Genomic DNA, 24,496 nt, shown 5'->3' on the forward strand with positions numbered 1-24,496 from the left:
TAATATAATCCCAAACATCCGGATATCTAAGAAATACCAAGTTCTCTGATTGAGGTCTGTTTCAAATAAATGTACTTAACAATATTCATTGATGCATTTACTCACAAGATAGGAGATCTTTAATTAGCTGAGTAAATTTGGCTAACAAGGAAGATGCACGTAGGTCCTAAGAGATTATATAAGCTTATTCTCTTCCCATTCCTTTTCTGGCATGTTCCCCATCATTCTTTTGCCATTATCAAGTTTTCAGCATGTTGTTCTATCAGTCAGGATGGTCAGGATGCAGGAAGAAAGCATGAATCACAGATACAAAAGCATCTTCTAACCCATATCATGCATTTATCACCACCTGGGCGAATTTCAAGCCCACGGTTGTGGATGCTCTGTTTACAGGTTAATCGGATTCTTACATAATGGTTGAGAAATTCTACTGCTGACGAGGCTTATGGTGCTGATTCAGAGGAACAGCTATTTGATTCTCTGTATTTCCTTTTGCACATCGTTCTTCCTAGATTAGTGAGCAGAAGAGATTGCAAAACCACAGGGGAATGGTTTCAATGGAACCATTAAAGAATGATTAACAGTAATTTCACAAAGGTGGAAGGTAAGCTGCTCACTTCCGTGGAATAAAACAAATGTGTTTAGAATGATAATAAAATACATGTGAAAAATAGAACTACGTAGGCACTCAGTGCTGCAGCTACGTGAGGTATAAAAAAGTAAAGTTTTCTCAAACTTACATCAATTAATCTAACTTTCAGTGGACTGTGGCAGGCAGTTGGCACAAACACAAGACCGATACTACTTAAATACTAACCATCCCACTTAGTTAAAAGGCAGTTTATGTGAAGTGTACTTTTCTGTAATTAAAAAAAACAACTTATATGAGCTAGTGGAGCTCAAGTTTAACAATAGTATTTCAAGAAAGCCTGTAATTTCTTTCACGGCTAATAGGATAGACAAGTGAACTTACAATTCCAATTGTCTTGTAAAATAAAGGCAATTCATTCATCAATTCATTTAGTCTACATATACTTAACTTCTGTTTGAAACACTATCTTAAGTGTTGTGAGAAACACAAAGAATCTAGTAAAATTTTCTACAGAACCTAAACAAGGATCAGAGTCTTCAAAGTACATTTACTACTATCCAGGGATCCTTGGTTCTTCATCACTGAGGCAAACTTGAACCAAACTCAGTGTTCAGACTGCTGATATGGCAAGTTACAGAAGGACTGGCAGTATGCTTCTTCCTCTATGCTTAATTATGCCTGTTTCGAGGTACCCAGGCCCTAAGAACATCTGTGAAAGTATTACCTAATCATACTCCATTAATCAGAAGAATTAAATAGATTATGCTAAACCTTGGTCATATGTGGATGATTTTTATACTAGGAAGGGCCAAGATTTTTTTTAATATTAAGCCCTTGATAATAAAATTATGACCCATGTATCAGTTGAATAGGTACCACCAGAGACCTTCCTAGAAAAGCAAGGTCTCAAGTTGTCCCTCCAATGCCATGAATTAGACTCTGCTCTCAGAAATAGAGATACCGGGAAACATTCCATCAACTATGGAGAAATCCATGGGTTGAAAGCATCTTCTCATGTATTCTTAACTTTGGTTCTGATTAATTAAGACACAGTAGGAGAGAAGATGATTAACAAGGTCATAGGTCATGTAGTCAGTTTAGGTCAGGGCTTAAAATTTTCAGTGATGTTTCTGAAATGTTTAGAGAAGTGGTAACGTGGAGTCAATGCTAAACAGATACGCGCGGAATGAATTTATACGGCTTCCTTAGCATTCCTTAGAGAGTTCTCTCCCAATAAAATGTAGACTTTTCATAGTCTGCTTGCAAAAAGAGTCAATTATGTTCTTAGCACTTAAATTGTATTTGGTTTAATAACCTAGAATATTTAATTGAGAATTTCAAAATTAGTGAAGCATAGAGAAATCCTGAGAAATACTTACACACTCTTTGAAAGAGAGACCACCCTGTAAGGATTTGTGAAGTTTGGACCACAATGTAAGAGGAGTTGATTATCAGTTATGATTGATTGGTTTCCTGTACAAGGAAAGCTGATGTAAATAAGATATCTCTTGTGTGTAGGGTCAATTATATAGTATGATTTATGAAGCCACTTTAAAAGCCTTTGCTAGGCCTGGGGAGATGCCTCAGTCAAGAAAGCACTTGCCTTGCAAGAATGAGAATCTAAGTTTGTTTCTTAGAATCCATGTAAAGACAAACAAACAAGCAAAAAAGAAAAAATAAAACAAACAAAAAGGAGGCACAATTGTCCTCATTTGGAATTACGGCTTTGTGGATGTGGAGATCCATGGGTTAGCTAGCCTGGTATAGTGGGCACGCTTCAGGTTAGAGTGAGATCTTGTCTCCAAAAACTAAGTGGATAGTGACGACTGAATTTTATCTTTGGTCTACACATACATGTACAAAGAGCCACAAATGTGTCCCACATTTTCATTATTGCACAACATCACACTTTGGGTGAGGAGTTGCCCAGTCAACATGGCATGGATATTTCTGGGTTCTTGAAGCACAGCAGATTGAGGAACAGTGTACTGTCACTACACTATGAATACAAATGTGTGTGATTCTCCTTTTGGCAGAGTATAGTTGAACCAGATAATGCCCAGCAAGAGGCTTACCTTGTAGAGCTCCCACTGTGAGGTCCTCTAGGGTGTTACCCTTACAAATTTCTGGAAACCCTATTGAAATACAGTTCAGACTCATCTGTCTCGTTTATGAAAGAACCTAACCACACTTCTAGTCCATTTTAGGTGGTGTTGACCTGCAGACCCTTCTATAAAACAAGGAACAAGGAAATTAGCAGTAAAGTGACCATAACAATAAAGAGACCATTCTCACTCCGACTCCCTTTTGTAGGAGCACAATACAGAGCAGATTTAGGGTGAAATGGCAAAGTGGAACTTTGTGTCTTTATACTTCCATAAACTTCCATGAGGGGCATGTCCTACTTAGGGTTATTATCGCTGAGATGAAACACTATGACCAAATCAACTTGGGGAGGAAAGGGTTTATTTTAGCTTGCACTTCCAGTTGACAGTCCATCACTGAAAAGCCAAAACAGGAACTCAAAAAAGGCAGGAACCTGGATGCAGGAGTTGGTGCAGAGTTCATGGAAGGGTGCTACTTACTGCCTTGCTCAGCATGACTTGCTCAGTTCAGGATCACCAGCTTAGGGATGGCACCACCCATCATGGGTTTGACCTTCTCCTCAATCACAAAGTAAGAAAATGCCCTGAATTTTATGAATCTTAGGAAAGCATTTTCTCAGTTGAGTTTATCTGCAGATGACTCTAGCTGGTGTCAAGTTGACAGAAGACTAGCCAGGACAGTGTGGACACAATGTGTTAGAGTACAGATGTGGAAGAGGTGGCAAGTGTGGAGTCTCTTCTTCCCTTATACCTTGACAGGGACTCAATAGATCAAACTTAGGCCATCAGCCCATGTTGCAAGCCCTATGACCATCTGAGTAATCTCTCCAACAACCTATAGAAGGTATTCTTGTTGTGTCCCCATGGAATCCTCTCTTTTCAGAAAGTAGGGCTCTACCAGCACAAATCACCTTGTTATTTTTAGAAAAAAAAACACATTGATGATGTTGTTTGGAAAACCCACATCCAAACTTGGAAATCTACCACCCATGAAAATATTAAACGAAGTGAAAGCATCTGCAGAGGCAAACCAAGAACTAGAAATGATCCAGAGACTTCTCATCTCCAAAGTATCTTTCTGCACTGCGATGCTCACAGTTGTGCTTGTTTTGATTGCTTCTGGACAACCTAATAATTGCTCACATTTCTCACCCTAATAGACACATCCTGATTGTTATTAGAAGAAAAGCACATATGGATGAGCCTAACCTAAAATGCAAGGCTGAAGTAAAGACAGTAGATATGCCTGACAATGCTTAGGGGACAATTAAAAGATTCATTCAGCTTATATTCATCATTGTCCATTCTTGCATAAGAAGTGGTGGTTTATTTTTAGTGAAAGATTAAAACTTTACTAAACGTTGGAATTTTGGACAGCAACAAGAGAACAAATGGAAATCCCACCTGGCCTCAGTTCAGGCCATAAAAATTTTTATTCCTTACCTAAGGACAACAAATGCCTTGCCTGGGTCAGTTTATTTAGTTACTTCATATTTTAAATAGATTAAAAATATGTGACCGAATCCTATTTCTTGGCTTTGAGAAATAAGTCCTTGGTTCTGTGCCTGCTCTGTAGTCAGCGCCTGCACTTGTTTGACAGGCAGAGTAGAAGAAAAAGGATTAAAACTACTTTCCTGGGTCCTCAACTTCGTCCGGGATGGCACAGAAATCTCTATCATTCATGTGGCCTAGGGAGTTCTAAAGCATTAACAATTTATCTAGCTTATGTATTATAAAAGCTAGAAAGTATATATTTTTAATACCAATCACCAAATCCAGCTATAATGCAAAAAAGCATATTGCAAGTTTGATTGGTACAATTCCCCCTGAATGAATAAAATGCGTCATGCTCCTGGGAAAGCTGCCGTCCAATAAACTGGACAATACAACTCTCATCCAAAGGGGTGAAAAAGGAATTTGGGGATATGTGCTGCTTTGCAAGAAAGGTACTATCTTTGATGTGTAAATATTTTTTTTTTTAACAGCACAAAGCATAGGCTTTTGCTACGGTGTGCACGGGTATGTTGATCACAATATTCCTGAAGTTATTTCACTATTCCTTATCATTTGTCCAGAAGAAGAACAACTTTTAAGAGCTAGGTTAGAACAGGCCTCACAGCGATGGCCCGAGGCAAGCTGTCAAAAAGGAAAGTTTGTTGTTCAGTAGCCTGAAATGCCTTCCCTTTTCATCTCTGCTCCACATTTCTTTTTCGAGCTCACTGAATGCCTTGACTGGGGAGGAATATCTATTCATCATCATTTCTTAAGAAAACCCAAAGGTTTCTTGCAGGAAAGGGAAAGCTATTTCTGAATACATCCATATAATGAGCAGTTAGTAGAAAGTCTCTCATAAAACTGAATTAATACTTGTCAAGTCTACTACACTTTTTTCAAGGATTGTTATATGTGCTACAGAATGATAATAATTTATGTTCTATGTATTATCAATAAATTAATATTTTTATGGTTTAAAGGAAATGCCTTTGCCACCTAGTTAAAACCAATTTTCAAAAATAAAATAAAAAATTAAGGTAAGTCATGAAAATAAATAATTATTCATAAAATACAGAAACAAAAACAAGGTATTATTCTCCCTCTGTTCTCTGTTTCTTTCTCTCACCCCACTCTTTCCTCTTTTAAATAATTTTGAATATTTTCCAAAATAAAGCATATTCAAATGAATACGAAAACAGTCAATTATTTGTTAAATGACAACGAGGAGATCAGCCAGCATGGAAGCAGTTTAGATATTTTTGTGGACTTTAAGAGTGTGGCCTAATGTCTTTCCGCCTTAAAATCAGTCTTCTGCAGGTCATTTGAAGCACTGTTTCTTGAAACCTGGCACAGAGCTTGAGCCATATGGGCCAAATTCAGTGTTTTAAATAAGGTCCCCTACAGCTGTTGTGCTCATCGCTATGTGGAAACATTTACACGACTCTATTGTAGAACCAACTAGCCTGGTGTGCTTGACCCTCAGACAGCAGCAAGCCTAATGATCTATTCTTCCTTGGATCACAGAAAGGGTTCAGTATCATGTTGTTTTAAAATGTACGAGGTATTGGTCAGTGGCTTCTCAAATATCTGCTGCTGAACTGCTTAAAAACCAAGACGACTTATTGTTTTGCATACCTCTGAGTCTCATAAGTTTGTTCAGATGTCTTATGCTATGAACCTAACATATCAGATAGTCAAAGAAAATCATGAGCTGTACTGAGAAAGAAAGATATCTCTATCTACATGGCTAAGGAAGACCATTATCTTATTGAGTCTTTGTAGTGTCTCACGAAAGCAAATGTGAGGAGAGAGCTTGGTGTCTCAGCCTTAGGTCTATCAAAAGGCATGTGGTTGAAGGCTGAGAATGGATCAACCTGTTTTTTATGGGATTATTTTGTTTTTCTAAATTTAGGGAGTTGAGGCCTTGAAAAAACTCTTGGATAAGGAAACTGAACCTTGATAAAAAAGTTTTATGCCAGGTGAAAAATCTGTTGTTCTGATAGAAAGGCAAGATATTTTCTCAGATGGGTTGATTTATAGGAGAAGTTGTCCCAATGTAAAAAAAAAAAAGAACAAACAAACAATAATTTATAGGTTTACTGCCTGGTCATTGAGGTAAGATTTTTTTTTTTTCTGAACAAATTGCAGGCAGTGTTAATGAGATGGTTTCAGCTTCCACGAACAGTTTCTAGCATCAGCAGGCAAAGGGTCCTATTGCTAAATGAAAAAGAGATTCCAAAAGATTTTTACTGGAGTCTCTTTTGTATTTTCCCAGGGAACTTCATTGAGCCTGGATGTGTTGCAAATATAAGAAGAGATAAAAAGTTCCAAGAACAGACATTGCCGTTGTCTCCTATTCATTGTCTGTGACAAGTGACAGCAAGGATCAATCATAGCCTTTTCTCTCCTCTCGAGCTTGCCACATAATCCGACCAATGTAGCACTTGAGGCAACCATTTTCATTTGGCCAGAGTTGTCATTCAGATCTCAGTCTGGGGGACAGTGGCAAGCATTTGGTGACCGTGAATATGAAACATTCATTCATGGCATTTTCAAAGAATTTGGAGTTCAGGAATCTTAGTGAAGGACTGTGAAGATGACTAAGCAGGTTTAGTGCCTGCTCTGCATGCGTAGGAACTTCCGTGTGGGTCACCAGCACTACCCTGAGCATAGTCATGGGCATCTATAGTCTTAGCAATGAAGGTGGGAGGCAGAGACATGTAGATTCTTGGAGCTGACTGGCTAGCTAGTCTTGGTATTTAGTGAGCTGCAAGTTCAGTGAGATACACTATCTCAAAAGCAATAAAGAGGAGAGCAATAGGGAACCACACCTAATCTTTCCTTCTGTCCTTCACACATGTATACATGCGCTCACAGTTATGTGCTCACACACACAAAGATGAGCACTCATGTATTACATGCACACACACACACAAAGAAAGAAAAGAAATCATGCTGAGACCCATAGTAACATGGCTATGTGTTTATCCTGATCTTATACATACGTTAATATGGTATGCAAGTGTGAGACAGGAGGGGAAAGCGAGAGGGAGATATCTGGTTGTAGGTGTAAGTTGTCATTAAATTGAGACCAAATACACGTGACACTTATATAGTAGGAAATATGAAATTACTAACATCTGAAAGTGAAAATGAATGACAGCCATGCTTCAGGAGTATTATCAATTGCAAGTAAATGAGAGATGCAGAAAATCCAGAGAACACGCCATAGGCCACTTCAGGAATTTAGGACAAACATCCTGTCGTAGCAGATTCCATCCATTACAGGCGATTGGAAAGGCAGAGATGAAATGCAAAAAATCCCCAGGAGTTACAAAGCAAACAGAGGAGAGAAGAGAATGGAAAATGAGTGAAAAATACAATTAAATTTTGTTTTACATTTTTCTGTTGCTGTTCTCTTGTTTTTTGTTTTGTTTTCCCAGACAGGGTTTCTTTGTGATGCTTTGGCTGTCCTGATCTCATTTTGTAGATCAGGCTGACCTTTAACTCACAGAGGTCAACCTGCTTTTGCCTCCCTGAGTGCTAGGATTAAAGGCATGTGCTACCACTGCCCAACTGTTTTACAAATATTCTAAGAAAATAACATTGCAACAGTTCAAATAACAGTAAAATAATTTTCAACAACACTCAAAGTGCATTCTCAATGAAAATTTTGCAAGAGACTTGATCATGTTTAGTAGAAATATCTGGCTTCTCTTCATTTAGTTTATCTTTCTTTCTCTTATTTTTTTCATTGCTCCATATAACTCTGTGACTATCACACATTAGCTCCACCCAGCCTATCCTGGACAATGGGCTGTCTTAAATCCCATACTGTAACAGCTGACATCTTACTGATAATCTGATCCTTGTGCTGAAATAGTATGGACAGGAGGTTCCAGCAACACATCCTTCCTCCACATGGCAGAGTTCCACAGAGACTTGTGTGTGTTAATGTGTTTGAATTCACTCACACACTACGCTTCTTCACCTTTTAGACATCCAATGACTTCTTTCTTCCATTGAGTGTGCAGTCCATTCAATGACAGCTGAAGCCATCAGAGTCCCCTGCCTCTACCTTGAGCTAGGCAATATAGAGACCCAGCAAATAGTGCTTAACCACTTGGTTCAGGCTATCCATACTTCCTGAAGTTATGATTGTAAAACAAAGATTTGCTGTTCATTGGAGCCCATTTCAGGTCCTCACTCTGCCAACTAATTTGAAGTTATTCTAATAAAATCATATAAATCATTATGTTAAACTTAGGTTCTGTTCCAGTGCTTTCTAATCTTCTGACCTGCTTTAAAAATTGCTGCATTCAGAGAAGTGTGGTTTAAAAACATGACTTTAATCTCAGCATGTAAAGGATAGGCAGGAAGATCTCTATGGATTCAAGGAAAGTCTTATCTAAACAGAGAGGGAAACATGTTGTGGGGCTTCCTTAGTACAAAATTCTCACAAACTTAGACATGCTTGAACAGAACATTCTTTGATGGTCTTTTTAGAATCCTCAAACCACTGTAAGTTATCATATAATATTTTATTTTTAAAACGTTGTTTTGCATAAATTATATAAATTTAAATTTTGTGGCCTACAAGTGAAAATTCAACCATGTATTGAATTACCATATATAGTCATGGAATGTCATTTTGTTTGTAACTTGTTTAATAAAATTACACTATATGTTTCTGGACGGTAGAGAATTTGTCATATTGGGAACAACTGAGAAATAATATAGGACAGGGAAAACCCACCTTTCCACCTTGTACTTTCCTATCTGAGATACTAACACATTTAATACTTGCTGAGTGATGAAAGCTGCACGTTGTACTGATTATTAATACTCTTAAACTTGTGTCAGGATGAAAGATGGCAATAGATGCCACCTCTCCATTCCTCCTGAGCCCCCTTCTCAGTATAAGTTCCTAAAGGGCACCACTCACATCTTTTAGCAGGGCTACAGCAGTGATTTGCTGCAGAGGCAACTCCCTACTAAGAACCAGTGGGCTTGAGCCAATCAATTGACTGGGATAATTCTGAATTCCACAGGGGCTTCTACAGTAGTGACTCACAGTGGGAACTGTTGTAATAAGAGACCTTTCACCGGTGGTCTTTTTTTCCTCTGTAACTTGTCCTCTTACCACTTGTGTAGGATAAATGATATAAATAGCATATATCACATATGCATGAAAATTACAACTTTTTGTTGTAGATAACAGAAATGCTTTACCCAATTTATCGCCTTTTTAAACTGCTTTATTAGTAGGCCTGGGATTTAATTTCAGCTGGCCATGTGAGTTTCCTGCTGTCTTGGCTAGGCTACTTACAGTAAATTATCACAGACTAAGCAGCTCAAAATATGTTTTTAATGGTTCTGGAGACTGAATATTTAATATCAAGGTCCATAGTAATGTTATGATGAGTGTCCCCTTCTATGCATGGATAGCTGCTTTTTCCTTATCTTCTCACACAGGGAAAACTGGGTCAACATATCTTTGGGCTTCCATTTATACATGCATTAATCTCATCAGGAAGTCTCTACTCTTACCTCCCATGATGATTATTCTTGATTGTCAGCTTGAAAAGGTGTAGCTACAGCATGGGAACACACGTTTGTGTGTGTGTGTGTGTGTGTGTGTGTGTGTGTGTGTGTGTGATGATTATTCTTGATTGTCAGCTTGAAAAGGTGTAGCTGAAGCATGGGAACACACGTTTGTGTATGTGTGTGTGTGTGTGTGTGTGTGTGTGTTTGTGTGCGCATTTATGTGTGTCTGCCCTCACATCAGTGAGGACATTTTTGGAAAGCCTTAGCAGAGGGAAGGAAGGAGACCTAATCTGAATATGGGTGACATCACTGTGAATGCTAGGGACCAGTCTGACTTGAAAGGAAGAAAATTGCTAAACATATCTTTGGGCTTCCATTTATACATGCATTAATCTCATCAGGAAGGCTCTACTCTTACCTCCTTTATTGTCTTCCTACTTTCCCGACTGTGGAGGCAACATAACTGCCTGTACTTCTCTCCTGCACCACGCCTTCCTCAGTACGATGGGCTGTAACTGAGAACTACACAAATCCTTCTTTCTTATACTGCATTTGTTGCAATGAAAATAGCAAAATTTATACCGTGCATTGTCCCCACCTCCAATTCCCAGACAGTGAGAAATAGATTTCAAACTACATATATTGTTGGGAGCATATTCAGTCTATAACACTTGCAATATCAAATACACACAACATAATTTTTGCCTCAAGATCTACTTCTAAAGAGATCCCACTAACATGTAGACTCTTTTTTCATGGTGCAGTCATTTCTAGAATTATATAAAGCACATATTGGTGAAGAATCAGGTACTTTGTGCAAACCCTGAAAAAGTTGGTTGGTGTCTAATTTGGCCTTTTTTCTCAAGTTGTTCATGCAATGCATACGGGAGAGAGAAAGAGAGAGACAGAGAGATCATAACTTATCTGCTGAGTAAAATACTACCATGGTCTCTCAGTCCGGGAGCTACAGGGTCTTGTAATTCCAGGGATATGGCAGCCATAGGGACTTGACTTGAGGCATCCTGAAGTACTAAAGAGATATTTGTTTAAAAGTGTTCAGACAACTACTTTAAAACCAAGACTGATGAAGGAGTCTGTCCATATCACCAGCCCTGATGTTGCTGCTAAATAGCATGGTATGAGTTAAGCCATGCTCATATGGCTCTTAGTTTGCCAGAGAATCCATGAAAAATCAGACCATGGGAGCTTCTGTATAAAAAGCTATGTGTATGGAAGGGCGTTCTGAACTACTTGCTGAAGGATCCAGAATCTGTTCTCATTATGGTGTTTTAGCATATGCTGCTTTACTGTATGTTATCTGAAAATGGTAGTGGAGCTTAATACCAAAAATATAAAATGGATGGCACATAGTATTATTATCTGGAGAACAATTCCTTAAATAGAATGCTAACCCAAAAAATCACCTGGTAACGAACTTCTACATAAATAAAGTTGATCAGAATGAAAAAGCAACCAACCAAACAAAACAAACAAACAAACAAACAAAACCAAGATTGATGCACAACCCATGTGAACTGGGATGTGTTTACCAGTTATCCTTGGCTGGTGTTTCTTATATGTACATACTTCATGTAAAGCTAGTTGCTACATTTATTTTTATTATTTTCACTACTCATAGACATATTTGCTAATTCCTTGTTTTTAAGACTACTTGAATACTCCTGAAGTCTGAAAAACATGTATCATAGTTTTGTATGGTCCTCAATGGGATGTCTCCTCAGTGGGATGTCTCACATTACCAATTCTTTAGCAGTTGAGAGGGAGGCATTATCTTCCTCCAACACCATAACTCATTTCTAAAGCATATGCATCTGATCAGTCTTCAAATGCAAGCATTTGTCTTCCTTCCTGGGAATAGCACTCTTTATGTTCACTGGTTGCATTGGTTTAGTGCTAATTTACCTTGTGCCCTGTTAAATTGAATTAAATATTAGTTTCAGTTGATATCATGAAACTATAACTTTCAATAACCTGGACAAGCTTAAATTCAGTGTTTAAATGCAATCAATCAGAACAAAGTGTTTGCATAATTAACTTACAATGATATAAGTGTGAGCAAGGGAAATACACACACACACACATACACACACACACACGGAATTAAGCAATGATTTTGCCTTCTGAACACATAGGTTCGCAATGTAAATCTGGTATATGGTATTTATACAGTCTCAGAAACGCAGTTTAACATTTATGCCTCATTATTTGGTTTGTACAACGAGAACAATAACTTCTTTACAGATTTCATGTAAACATTTTAGGCACTCTGACACACTCACAACTTTTATCTGTGATAATCATCATTCTAACTAAAAAGCTAAGATGTAAAACACATGTCACAGTCTGTAAAACAATGTAAAATATACCAAAAACAAGGTAAAATTTTCACAGATCAAGGTAAAATTTTCACAGATCAAGGTAAAATTTTCACAGATCAAGGTAAAATTTTCATCCATATGGTTGGGATTCTGGAGAGGCAACCATAGTGGCTGGAGAAATACCAAAAGGTATTTTGGAATAAGTGGGATAAAAATTGACACTCAAGAAGGGAAAGACATCAGGGGGCTGTAGAGATGACTCACTGAGCACTTGATGTACAAACCCGAGGACCTGAGCTTGGATCTCCAGCCCCTATCTAAAAGCACATTTTTTACAGTGATACACAATGATGATGCGGAGATCAGGGTGGAAACAGGAGAATCTGTGGGTAGCTCGGGTTACAAGGGACAAATTGATAAGCTCCAGGTTCTGTCAGACACTATGTCTCAAAAAATAAGGTGAAGAACTTTGAGAAAGATACTCAGTATTATCCTCTGGCCTCTTGGCATGCATACAGATGAATTAACACACACAAGGGTACACACACACACACACACACACACACACACACACACACACACACACACACAAAATATGTTTTATTTTTCAAAGCTATGTCTCAAAAAATAAGGTGAAGAACTTTGAGAAAGATACTCAGTATTATCCTCTGGCCTCTTGGCATGCATACAGATGAATTAACACACACAAGGGTACACACACACACACACACACACACACACACACACACACACACAGAAGAATCAAATATGTTTTATTTTTCAAAGTGATGCCAAGAAAAGAGTACTAGAGAACCTAGGATAATTTCCATGCTGGGTCATCACAGGAACTCTGGTCCTATAATCAAGGACAAAACCAAACCAAACCCAAACAAACAAACAAACAAAAAAGCAAACAAACAAAAAACCTTACAGCTCCTTCTCTTGTCCAAGATGAGGTCAAATTAAAGAAGTTAGAATTTTGGTGTAGCAATTACATAATAATGAAAATACAAAGAAGAACCCTAAAGAAAGGCTGAATCCTAACAGGACACATTAAAAGTGCATGGAAAGGCTAGATACTATGCCAACGAGTTCTTGAATTGTTCAAGAAAGGTATGACTGTGGTTAAGATGCATTTTCTGAATAATAGCTTTTCTCTGCTGTCTTTTTCTCTTGGATAAGCATATACATCAAAATCAAAATTTATTTGTAATAATGTGCTTCTTATTGAGCAGAGGTGGTACATGCATTTAATCCCAACACTAAGAAAACAGAGGTAGGCAGATCTTTGAGTTTGAGGCAAACCTGTTCTACAGAGAGAGTTCCAGGACAATCAGAGTTAAACAGAAACCTTGACTGGAAAAAACAAAATACCAACAAAAAACCTTGCTTCTTTATTTAAAATAACTTTTGAAAAATGTTTTTGAGATGAAGGCTAGGCGGGCCTTGAACTCATAAACCCTCATGTACCAGCCGCTTGAATTCTGGGATTATAGGTATGTATCAACATAATGTCTTTAAATCTGTTTTCTTAAATAAAGAACAAGATTGATGTCATACTTAATAAACAAATAAACAATCATTCTTGTGCTCATTTCATGTTATACTCTTATTTCCTTTGGACTCTGTGTTCATTAATGAGACTGGTATTTTTATTTACTCTTACATGGAAATATTTAGTACCATCTATTTTTTAATTGTCTTAATATTTACCACATTTTAAGAAAATATAGTCAAACAATAAAAGAATATATTAGGGCTAACAATATTCTGGGATTACACATAAAATTCTGTGCTGTGTAGAAGTGAAGGTGTTAACTCCTGTCCTCGGATTCATTTTTATGTTACCAGACACAACCAATACCGCCACTGAATTATAGGTATGAGAGCCATTATCTCCCAGAAGCACCTTGAGAAAGAGATGTCTAATCTCAATAATGTGACTTTTCTTGTTAAATAAATCCCACACGTTCAGTACTTCTTGGTTCCTAACTAGAAAATGTCTTATCCTTCTGCTCGTTCACCTTTTCTAATCTTAAAAATAAAAAAAAATTCTCAAAGAAATTTGCATTTTCAATAACAAGAATTGATTTTGTTTTTTTCTCCTCGCTATTTCTCATAACATGCTTTTGTGAGAGCTATATAATGAATGAATAATTTCGTGAAAACCCATTGGGCTGCCAAATGTTTGCTATATAAACTATTTTTCTTTATATTGACTTCACTCTCCATTTCTTTTACTGAACTATATTCTTATTAAAAAAGCAATTAGCCTAATAAGACTAGTTTAATCAACATGCCTCTGAGGCAGCCTGTGGAACTTGCTGGAGAGAGTATTTATCTAGGAATTTGAAAGGCTCAAGGGAGCATTCACCCATGAGGATACGGGCAGCACAAATTGGACTCTGTGGGATACATATATATGTTAAAGAAGACCACGAAGTAGGGAAAAGTTGAAGGTTTGGGATAAATATGAGAGGAATTAGGGGAGGAATAAGGAATGCATATAATCAAAATCCACAGTGTGGATGCATGGAATTCTCAAGTATTTAATAATCATATTTCTGTTTTGCTTTGCTGATGAGCTATGACATAGAAAAGAGCATCCTGTAGAGGTTTTAGCTTTAAAAATATCACCACTGCCACCACCAATAGCAAAATCCCCACCTGCTTCTGCATGCTTCCAGCCATTTCTGTGTTGGCAGCAATGTGTGCCTTGACATCTGACGATGTTTCTGACTATATCTGCTCATCTTGTCATCAATACCGTAGTAGATACTGTTAACTGATTATTGAATGGTCACAGGAGGAAATGCGAGCAAGTAAAGAACTCTTTTACCCACACAATTGATGCTTATAGATTTATTTCCTTGTTCACTCAAACCTGTAGCTCTTACCCTTTCCCCCTTTCAAACACAGCAATTCTTCAATGGAACATAGTATTGGTTGAGAAAAGGGAAAATAGAATTGAATGTTCATATTAGGGTCCAAACCCAACGTCTTAAGTTTTTTTTCAATCTTTCAATATCAGGCATGTATGTGTACAATGCCTTTTAGATATATGCATCCACCTGCATCCCTTCTGTCCCCGTGGTTCTCCTCCAACAGTCATGGGCCTTCCTGTCTCTCTTCCCGCCTGCTCTTCTTCCCTTCTTTTCTTTGTCAGACCCCATGCAAGCAGTCACAGTTGCAGTGTATCCAGGATTGCAACAGTGATGTCATATCCAAAGAGTGCTCCAGTGTACTACACCCCAACTTTTAATTCCCATAGTCCTGATTTGTGATGTGCCTTGGTCCCAGGAGGTAGGGGACATAGGTGCCAGCCAGATTCATGGCTGAGTACTGAGGAATCTCTTACTCTTAACCGCTTGGCTGGTTATGAATCCCCACTTTGACTATCAGCTTCTGCTTAAAGTCTTCTGACTGCAGCCGAGAGCAGCACTCCTCTTTGGACACATACAAACACCAGGAATAGATTCCCTCAGAGGCCTGGGACCTCACTTCCCACAGCTGTTCATCCATTTCTACCAATGTCTTTGCTTGCCATATGATGACAATAAGGCTTTATTTACCTTTGGTTTATTTGTTGATATGTATACTTTTTTCCATGATAGGGTTTCTCTGTAGCTTTGAAACCTGTCCTGGAACTAGCTCTTGTATCTTATAGACTAGGCTGGTCTCGAACTCACAGAGATGCCCCTGCTTCTGCCTCCCAAGTGTTGGTATTAAAGGCTTGTGCCACCACTGCCAAGCAGATACATATACTGCTTTGGAGAGCTATGCAGAACACACACACACACACACACACAAACACACACATACACACACTCCATATAAATGCAGGGGAGCAATTCCTATAACCTAAGATCGCAAATTCTTGACTGTAGATATTACATAAAGGGTATGCACCTTATTCTTATATTTTAATTTAGCCATGACATTAATTTATTTTTAGAAATACAAAGATATTTCCCTAGAGTCAGAATTTTAGAAGTGGGGAGGATTTTACATAGTGTAACCACAGATACACCTGGCATAGCACTCCACTCTACAGAAGGGTAATGGAAAACGGGGACTCTAATTGCCAGTGCACTGTGCACATTTACTGTTGTTCTGTTTGAATGAGTATCAAATTTATATCATTTTATCACAAACTTTTCTCCTAAATACAACATTGCAAACTGTTGAAGGTTTACAGGGCTGGACATACACAATCTGGATGAGCATGCCTGTCTGTGGACATGTGCCCCGGTGCTCACTAGGCAAGCACCATCACCTCTGCTTGGGAGTGTTAACGGCAGTGTGTATGTCTCCAGACACCACGGCTCTCCTATGAATATGCTGCACACTCTGCTTCCCTTGGCTGCATTGCTATGTCTTCTCACCAAGTTTGAAGTGGGCTCAACTCTGACTTCCGATGCCTGTCTATCCAAGACAAGTCAGTTTAGACCTCTCGGGATATTTTTTCTTACCTTATTGATGGGATTTGTTCTTGACACTACATTATCGCTTCATCCTATTTAGGCCCACAGGCTATTTCAACTTAATAAAGCACATGTCTTATTTTCGCTGGTTTCAGTTAATTCACTGCCATCAGGAAATTAATTAGAAGATTCACTAAAGATCATATCTACAAGCCACAACTAAACTCCTGGTTGATTCAGATAAATTGGTAAGAAGAAATCAGCACAGTTATTGTTTGGCTTTTTAAGCAGAACAGCTGATTAATTTATTGAATTACCTTTCAACAATTCATTAATTGGATTGTTAATGAGATAAAGAATTCCTATCATTTCAAATACAAAAGGGCAGAATAGACTCACACCAGCATTTCGACTGTTTGGATCAGAGACACCCATTAGTAAAACTCCTCCTTGGGAATGACCCCTAGAAGTTTCACAGTTACCTGCTGATAATTTGATTTAAATCACATATCCTCAATCTGTTTCTAAGCACCATATGCCATTTAGGATAAAATGAAGAAGTGCAGTTTGGTGAAACATATTGTATCTGTCCCCTCCCCCTCTCCAGTAACTTTGTCAAAGTGACAGAAAAAATCTTATACAGATCTTAAAACCGAATGTTTGTAAACCTTTTCTTAATTGGGTTTGGAAATACTAATTGAAATCTCACGCTCAATGGAGGAGGGCACTCGTTGATCAATTTGAATGTATGGAGGGTTATATTATTTTAAATAAAGAATAGCTGCTGAAGGATCATTTATTTTATTAAATGGGTAGGGAGAAGATCAGACCTAATCAGAGGATTCAGGAAGGAGGGCTGATGAGAGAGATTAATCAAAGTAGAGTACACTGATTGATTTAAGATACAAGATCTGGTGATTCACTCACGGAGATGATGGGAAAAGAGCAGGGAAAGGAGGAAGGGGAGGGAGTGGCTTGGTGGGGGACACATATGTGGTGATAGTCAAATGTCAAACCTCATTAGAGAAGTTGTCCAAAACGTCTCTAATGAGCTGGAAACAATGTGTGGCTCACCTGGTTCAAGTCTTTTTCGCACACATTCAAACTCAGGCCAGGTTGCTCAATGGGTCTTCAGAGAAATTAGGAACACTGGAGTGAATCCCAGCCAAGAGGAGCTGTGTTAGCAGACTTTGCCCAACCGCCTAACTTTGGCACTTGAGACAGTGGAGAGGAGTTGCATTTCTTCGAGGTTGGCGCTGAATTGGCTGCGTTTACAGGTTATCACTAATATTTGTTAGAGAAGACATTAGGGCTAGAGAGACTGCGATGCTGCGCACAAGAAACAACCCAGTTTTTCTGAAGTTGACAGGCTCAAGCAAGGCTGGGGGCCAGATATCAGTGAGCAGAGAAGGATGTGATGAAAACCTGTGTTCCTCTGCCAAAAGAGTTAGCAACACCGAGCCACCTAAGCCATCTGTATATTCAGAATGACCTTGGCAGAAGTGGAACACGGTGTTTGCTTCCATGGAATAATTTTTTAAATCAGGTGACGTGGTCCAGTGGGGCAGGGGATGGGGGCGGGGCGATCGCTCCTCCCTTTGCCTGCCAAGACCTCCTAGGTATCTGATGGAAAGCTACAAACTTTGCTCAAGTTTCTGTCCTAGAGAGTAGCATCCTAATGGTCCTAATAATATTAGCATCCTAATAATCCTTCATGGATGTTTTAAACTTGATATATCCAAAGAGTCAGCAGACCTGCACTTGTTTTCCCTTCTTTTTCTGCCTACAATCACAATGAGCTTTCACAATCATCATTTCAATTATGTCACTGTCTTTAAATAACATTAAAAATGCTTAGTTTCAACTTACATGTGTACAAAATGTTCTGACTCTCCCTCTGTCCACCCTGTACCTTGCAGTCCTGTTTTGTAGACTGCCAAGTTCCCATCACAGCTGGGATATGGAAATCTCTGTCTGGTCCTGCAGCTGTTTTATTTTCTTACTGTAAGATTTGCTGTGATCTCCATTCAAGTATCTTGCAAACCCCTCTTCATTAAGCTGCATCATTTATTCTCATTCAAAAAAAAAACTTTATTTTTTGAATGTTATTATAACTCTTCTACGGCACATATATTCCCTTGCTTCTGATGCTTGTTACCCCATATGTGTGTCTACTGTTCTTCTGCCAGACTTTGTAGGTTCTATAAGAAAAGGAGCCATGTAGCTGTCTTATTTTTATCACCACAGTGCTGGATTCATCAGATTCATCATTGCTATGTATGATTATTGTCACATTTTTATAGCAGTGAATATCACACTCCTATGGTCTTCTCTCAAATTTGTGCAGACAATGTTGCTTTGTTCTTGGATTAATCTTTTCCATTTCTTATTCCTTGAGGTTTCAATCTCAAGTTTCTTTTGAAATAAATATAGAGTTTCTCTTGAAATAAATATAGAGTTTCTCTTGAAATAAATATAGAGTATCCAGTGATTGGATTCACTTGTGCGAGGCCATGCTTTGGAAAACCTGTGCAGTACATAGAAGTAGTCTATCTATAGCTCCCTGACTTCCAAACTTGTGATTTAGACCTTTCCTTATTCCTGTACTTATTGATGGCCACTGTGTCTAGTATTTTGTTTATTGCACAGCCTCTCAGAAGCATCCCTTTCTACAGATCTATTTGTATTTCTGTTTCCCTCCTATGTTGCTACGTGTCTGGTCTCTCTTCATTCTTTACTGATGATAATTATGTCACTAAACATATTTTCTTTATCAAGTTATTTCCAAAATGAAAACAAACAAATGGATAGAATTTTTCCCATTAGCCACAGAGTTGAAGATCCGTAGGCAGAGATGCCCTAAAATCAGAACCTGGACAGCATGGGGACTTTGAATATATACACTAATGTGTTTGTGGGCAGGATCCCCTTTTGCAGAAAGTCTCACACTGAGCCCAGACAACATTTTCACAGAAGCCTGTCCTCACAGACTAGCACTAATCATATACCTACTTTACAGTCACCCTGCTCTCATGATATATGCCCAAACCCAAAATTGTCATACTAAATTAAAATACGTGGAATCCAGCAAAATAGAGAGGAGAGGCTATTTCGACTAAGTGCCTAGTTGAGGAGGCATAAAATTCTTCCATTGTGTGAAAAATATTCTATGGAATACTTCAATATTTCTTAAGCACCCTGAGAGGCAGGAGGCACTCCTGCATGAGGGGAATGCTGTTCTTGCATTTTATTAAAAACGCAGCCAGAAAACAAAAAATGGGGCTGACCAAGTCCCTGTGGCACATCATAAGTGTTTGTGAGACCTGTGTAGGTGGGGGAAAAGTTGAGCTTAAAAAAAGATGACAAATTGATATAAGCTTATTATTTATATTTCTAATTTGAGCATTATGTAAGCCTGCCTCCTACAGAACCAGGAGGAGTTTGTTTAAAAATGCCCACAGGTCTGCCAGGTCAGCCTCCTCTAGAGCTTGTGTTCTCCTTAACAAGCTGTCTTCAGTGAGTCTCAGGCTCAGCCTCGCACAAGGGCCACTGACAAACACTGAAATAGTAAATCCATATCAGAGTACTGGGCACTGAAGCGTGAGAGAATAAAGCAAACCTTGAAGAACTCAAAACCGAAAAATTAAGAAACCCTTTCATACCTGCTGGAAGGGTATGGAAACAGCTGAGCTCTGAGCTGGGCTTTCAACAGATTGCTTCAGGCTCCTTTGCATGCAAATGCATTTTCCTGTCAACTAAATGATTCTAAATAATTCCGTTTATTTAGAACAGTCTAAAACGACTCTTCTATCTATTTTGGATGGAGTTTTGAAAAGCCATTTACCTAAGTCAACTTCAAATTTGTTTATTATTTTTTTAAATGTACATTCGTATATGCTTGAGTATATATTTGTTTATCAAGTGCACGCATAAAGCCCATGGAAGTCAAACAAGGGTATTGGATTCCCTGGGATTGCATTACAGAGAGTTTTCTGCCATTATGTGGGTGCTGAATATCAAACCCAAGTCCTCTGAAAGAGCAGTAAGTGCTTATAACAGCTGAGCCATTTCTTCAAGTCAATCTCAGATTTCTGGACAGACCTTTTAAGAATGTTTTGTCTTGTGGTGTGTGGTGGTTTGAATGGAAATGTATGCAATAGATCCATAGGGAGTGGTGCTATTATGAAGTGTGGTCTTGTTGGAGTAAGTGTGGCCTTGTTGTTGGAAATACATCACTGGGAGTGGGCTCTGAGGTTTCAAAGGTCAAGCCAGGCCCGGAGTCACTTCCTGATGCCTGCAGACCGGATGTAGAACTGTCAGTTCCTTCTCCAGCACCATGTCTGCCTGCATGCCACCATGCTTGCTGTCATGATGACAATATACTAAACCTCTGAAACTCTAAGGCAGCCCCAGATTCCCATTATAAGAGTTGCTGTGTTCATATTCTGTTTTCACAGCAATAAAATCCTAACTAGGACTAACTAAGACATAGCCCCATTTTGCTTTGCTTCGCATGCAATCCTTTCCTGGTAGCTCTTTAACTAACAACCTCATGGCTTTTCCTTGGCCATTTTGCCAAATCTTCTCTGACATAAATATAAATAAGACTCTGAGTTGATATCAAAGAGAAATCAGTTTGCACTGGGCTACAGATTCACAAGCATTGTACGGCTTTGAGCAATTTCTTTAAAGTCTGTTTTGTGTTTATGAAGGTAAAAGGTCATCTTGCAGCTCCTCTACTACTCTTTGCATGGCTTATAGAGTCACTGTACAGTGACTCCGAAGGGCAAACTGTGCTAACCAATGAGGCAGCCTGAAAAGGAGAGCTGAGTAAGTGGTTCCTGTCCCTGGCAGCAGGCGCTGAGCCCTTCCTGTTAGCACTAGTGAGGAGACCAAGCTGGCACGTAAGACAGTCGGATCCATCTCTGATTTGTTATGAGAGAGGCCTTTGGCACCTCCATGCTGTTTCTCTAATTTGGGGTACTGAGGCCATCACAAAATTCTCGTATGGCATCATATTATTGTTGGTTCTCCTGAAGCAGGCACATGGTTGTGCTTGAGGCACAAAATGGGAGATCGTTAAGGTTTCTTTCCTTAAAAAGGAGAATGTTTTCCAACATTTTGCTGCACCTGCCTAAATTTGGTCTATTTATTTATGCAGTGTATACATACAGGGCTTGAGATGTCCCAAGAACTGATGCAGAAACTTCATTTTTAATATGAACACTACCCACAGAGCAATCCTGTGAGAAGATATTTATTTTCACCGTTAGACACATGAGAAATCTAAAGCATGGAGCCTGCCCAGGATCCCTGCTCCATAAGCCAGGGAGTCTGGTTCCCAGGTTTCTCTTTGCAGCCATTATTCTAGTAGTTGACACAAAGTTTAGAAGCTAGGAATGGAACATGGGTCAGTTAGCAGCTCTCTTTTAAAGGGCTTTGGTTGAGTTCTGTGCATCATAGGCTGTGATCATTTGGAAAACTTCTAAAATAAGTGCTCACTACTAATTATACTGTGTCCAGAAACTGTCTCTGAAGACTTTCACCCTGTCTCAGAAATATTTACAAATAAGTTTAAGTCTTTGAGGCCATTCTTCTCAGACAAACAAAAGAAATAGGTTAACCAGTGTAACATGAGGGCCTGCTTGTTGGGGTTTCTGTCCTGCCAGGTTCCCACAGTTGTTAGGTCCCAAAAAATCACATAGAAGGTCTACATAAGTTATAAACAGATTGGCCGATTAGCTCAGGCTTCTTATTAACTCTTGTAACTTATATCAAACCATTATTCTTATCTGATAGCCACATGGCTCAGTACCTTTTTCAGCGGAGCAGGTCATATCCTGTTTCTTTCAGTGTCTGGACAGGACTCGGGAGGAATGGGCTTCCTCCTTCCCAGAATTCTCCTGTTCTTGTTGCCCCACCTCTACTTCCTGTCTGGTTGTCCCCCCCCCCATACTTCCTGCCTGGGTACTGGCCAATCAGCATTTACTTAAGACATAATTGACAGAATACAATTGTTTCACACCATTTCCATGATTTCCCCTCTTTTTTTTTGAAAACAAGAACATCCATAGTCCATTTTTTTGGGAATGTGGGTGTAGCTACTTCCTGCTGGTTGGAGGTGCTGATAATCTTATGGGAACCCCAAGAAAATTTAGAATTATGATCAGGTTCTGACTGAAGTATCCTGTGAGTCTTGATCATCTCAGACAGTAGTGTTGAATCTGTTCTGGATGTAGAACTCTGACATCTGGGCCATCTATTCCTATTGAAGATTTCTCAGGTAGTCTTCCTTGATCAAGCCTGATTATTCTAAACTTAGAATTAATCCACAGCCTCTTATTTCCTGTGAAAACAAAAGCAAAATCTCTTCTCCAAAGTAACATATCTTTTGAGTTCAATTTTGAAGTCAAGCCATTTTCAAAATACCTATCTTGGATTAAATCAGCAGCATTTATAAGCAAATATCTCTTAGAAGCTGTTGCTCCATCCTCAGCATTTAAACAATTCAAAGAGAGCCACATTAACATACAGTATCTAGATTCTCCGTTTTTTCTATGCCAGGTGTTGTGGGAGCTCCTTCTGTTCCTTCAGTCAATAGCCTTTAAGATACCAGTTCTCTTGGGCATGGTCTGTTTTGCTTTAAATTGCAGTGGTAGCCCTGCCCTCTCTGCCTATACCTTCTGCCTTGCGACTGGCCAATCAACATTTATTTAAAACATAATTGACAGAATACAATTGTCCCTCACCAAACTAAGATCTTAAAGCTGAAGCAGATGTACTTGCTGGCATCTTCCTCCTGACATAATTCCTATTGAATGTCTCATGGCAATGGCAGCTTCATATTTCTCCAGCTCAGTTGTGATGCACTGCAAACCCAGCTTTACCTGTTCTTTCTCTTTATTGTTTAGATTGTTATACACCTAAATTTATTGCTTTTTAAATCCCTTTACAAGGTCTTTGAGGGCACAAATATGATTTGTGACATGATTAATATTGTTAAAGAAATAAAAACTAAGGTTTGTTGCTTCAAATTCAGTGATCAAGAATTGTACCATATCTGTTTGTTTTCAATTTAGGGATTATTCAAACAACACATGATTGGCTAAGTATAGCTATGGAGTGGGCTGTACATACAACTTTGTATATTAAACCCAGTTTTCCCCCATGAGCTGACTGGTAAGGTACTGCTCAGATTAACTCTTGATTTTGCCTTATGAGTCAATGGGTTATATTTAGCCAGCTAGAACTAAAATAAAAAGAGTTCTATTTAGGGTTAGTTTCAATTGTTAAAGTTTTCTAGTGCTGCAATTCTGCTGAACTCTAGGTAGCATGCGATTCTGCCGTGGGACACCAGTTCCTCATTTCAAGATCCTTTTGCGGTGAGCAGAGAAACCTAGCCTGCTCATGTCAGACCTAAGAGCACACTTTCAGCACTGTTCCTATTTCCATCAACCCGACCTCTTCAGCAATTCCCTCCTAGCAGCAGGCTGTGGCAAATGCCTGCTGTTAATTAATAATCGCCCTGGGGATGATTTTTACTGATAAAAACCTGGCTGTGAAACTTCCTGTCTCCACTTTAGTTTCTCCCTGCTCAGCTAACTTTATGTTTTCTTACCAAAGTTCGAGTACCAACCCACTTGGGTTAGATATTGTCAGGCTCTGAGATCGCCCACACAAATAAAATGCAGCCTCTCTGTGCCTGAAGGTCATTTTGGTGTGATTTAACTGTTCACAATAGAATTTGGCAAGCACTAAGGCAGATTTCTGTCCAGAGGCTGTAATAGACAAAAAGGAAGTTCTCACCTGCATGCTATGGTGGGTGGGGCAGAGCAGACTTACTTGAAAAATAGACTTCAAAGTTGAATTTTGGAACTAGCCTTGCAGTTGGGTAGCACACGAAGCTGGAGAGTCCAGCACATTCTATAAGGAGCTGCACCATGCACACAAACATGGGAAGATGAAAGCGCCGGCGCCTGTAGGAAAACAAACGGA

This window comes from Microtus ochrogaster, chromosome 2, assembly GCF_000317375.1.
Source record: "Microtus ochrogaster isolate Prairie Vole_2 chromosome 2, MicOch1.0, whole genome shotgun sequence".
Classification (NCBI taxonomy): domain Eukaryota; kingdom Metazoa; phylum Chordata; class Mammalia; order Rodentia; family Cricetidae; genus Microtus; species Microtus ochrogaster.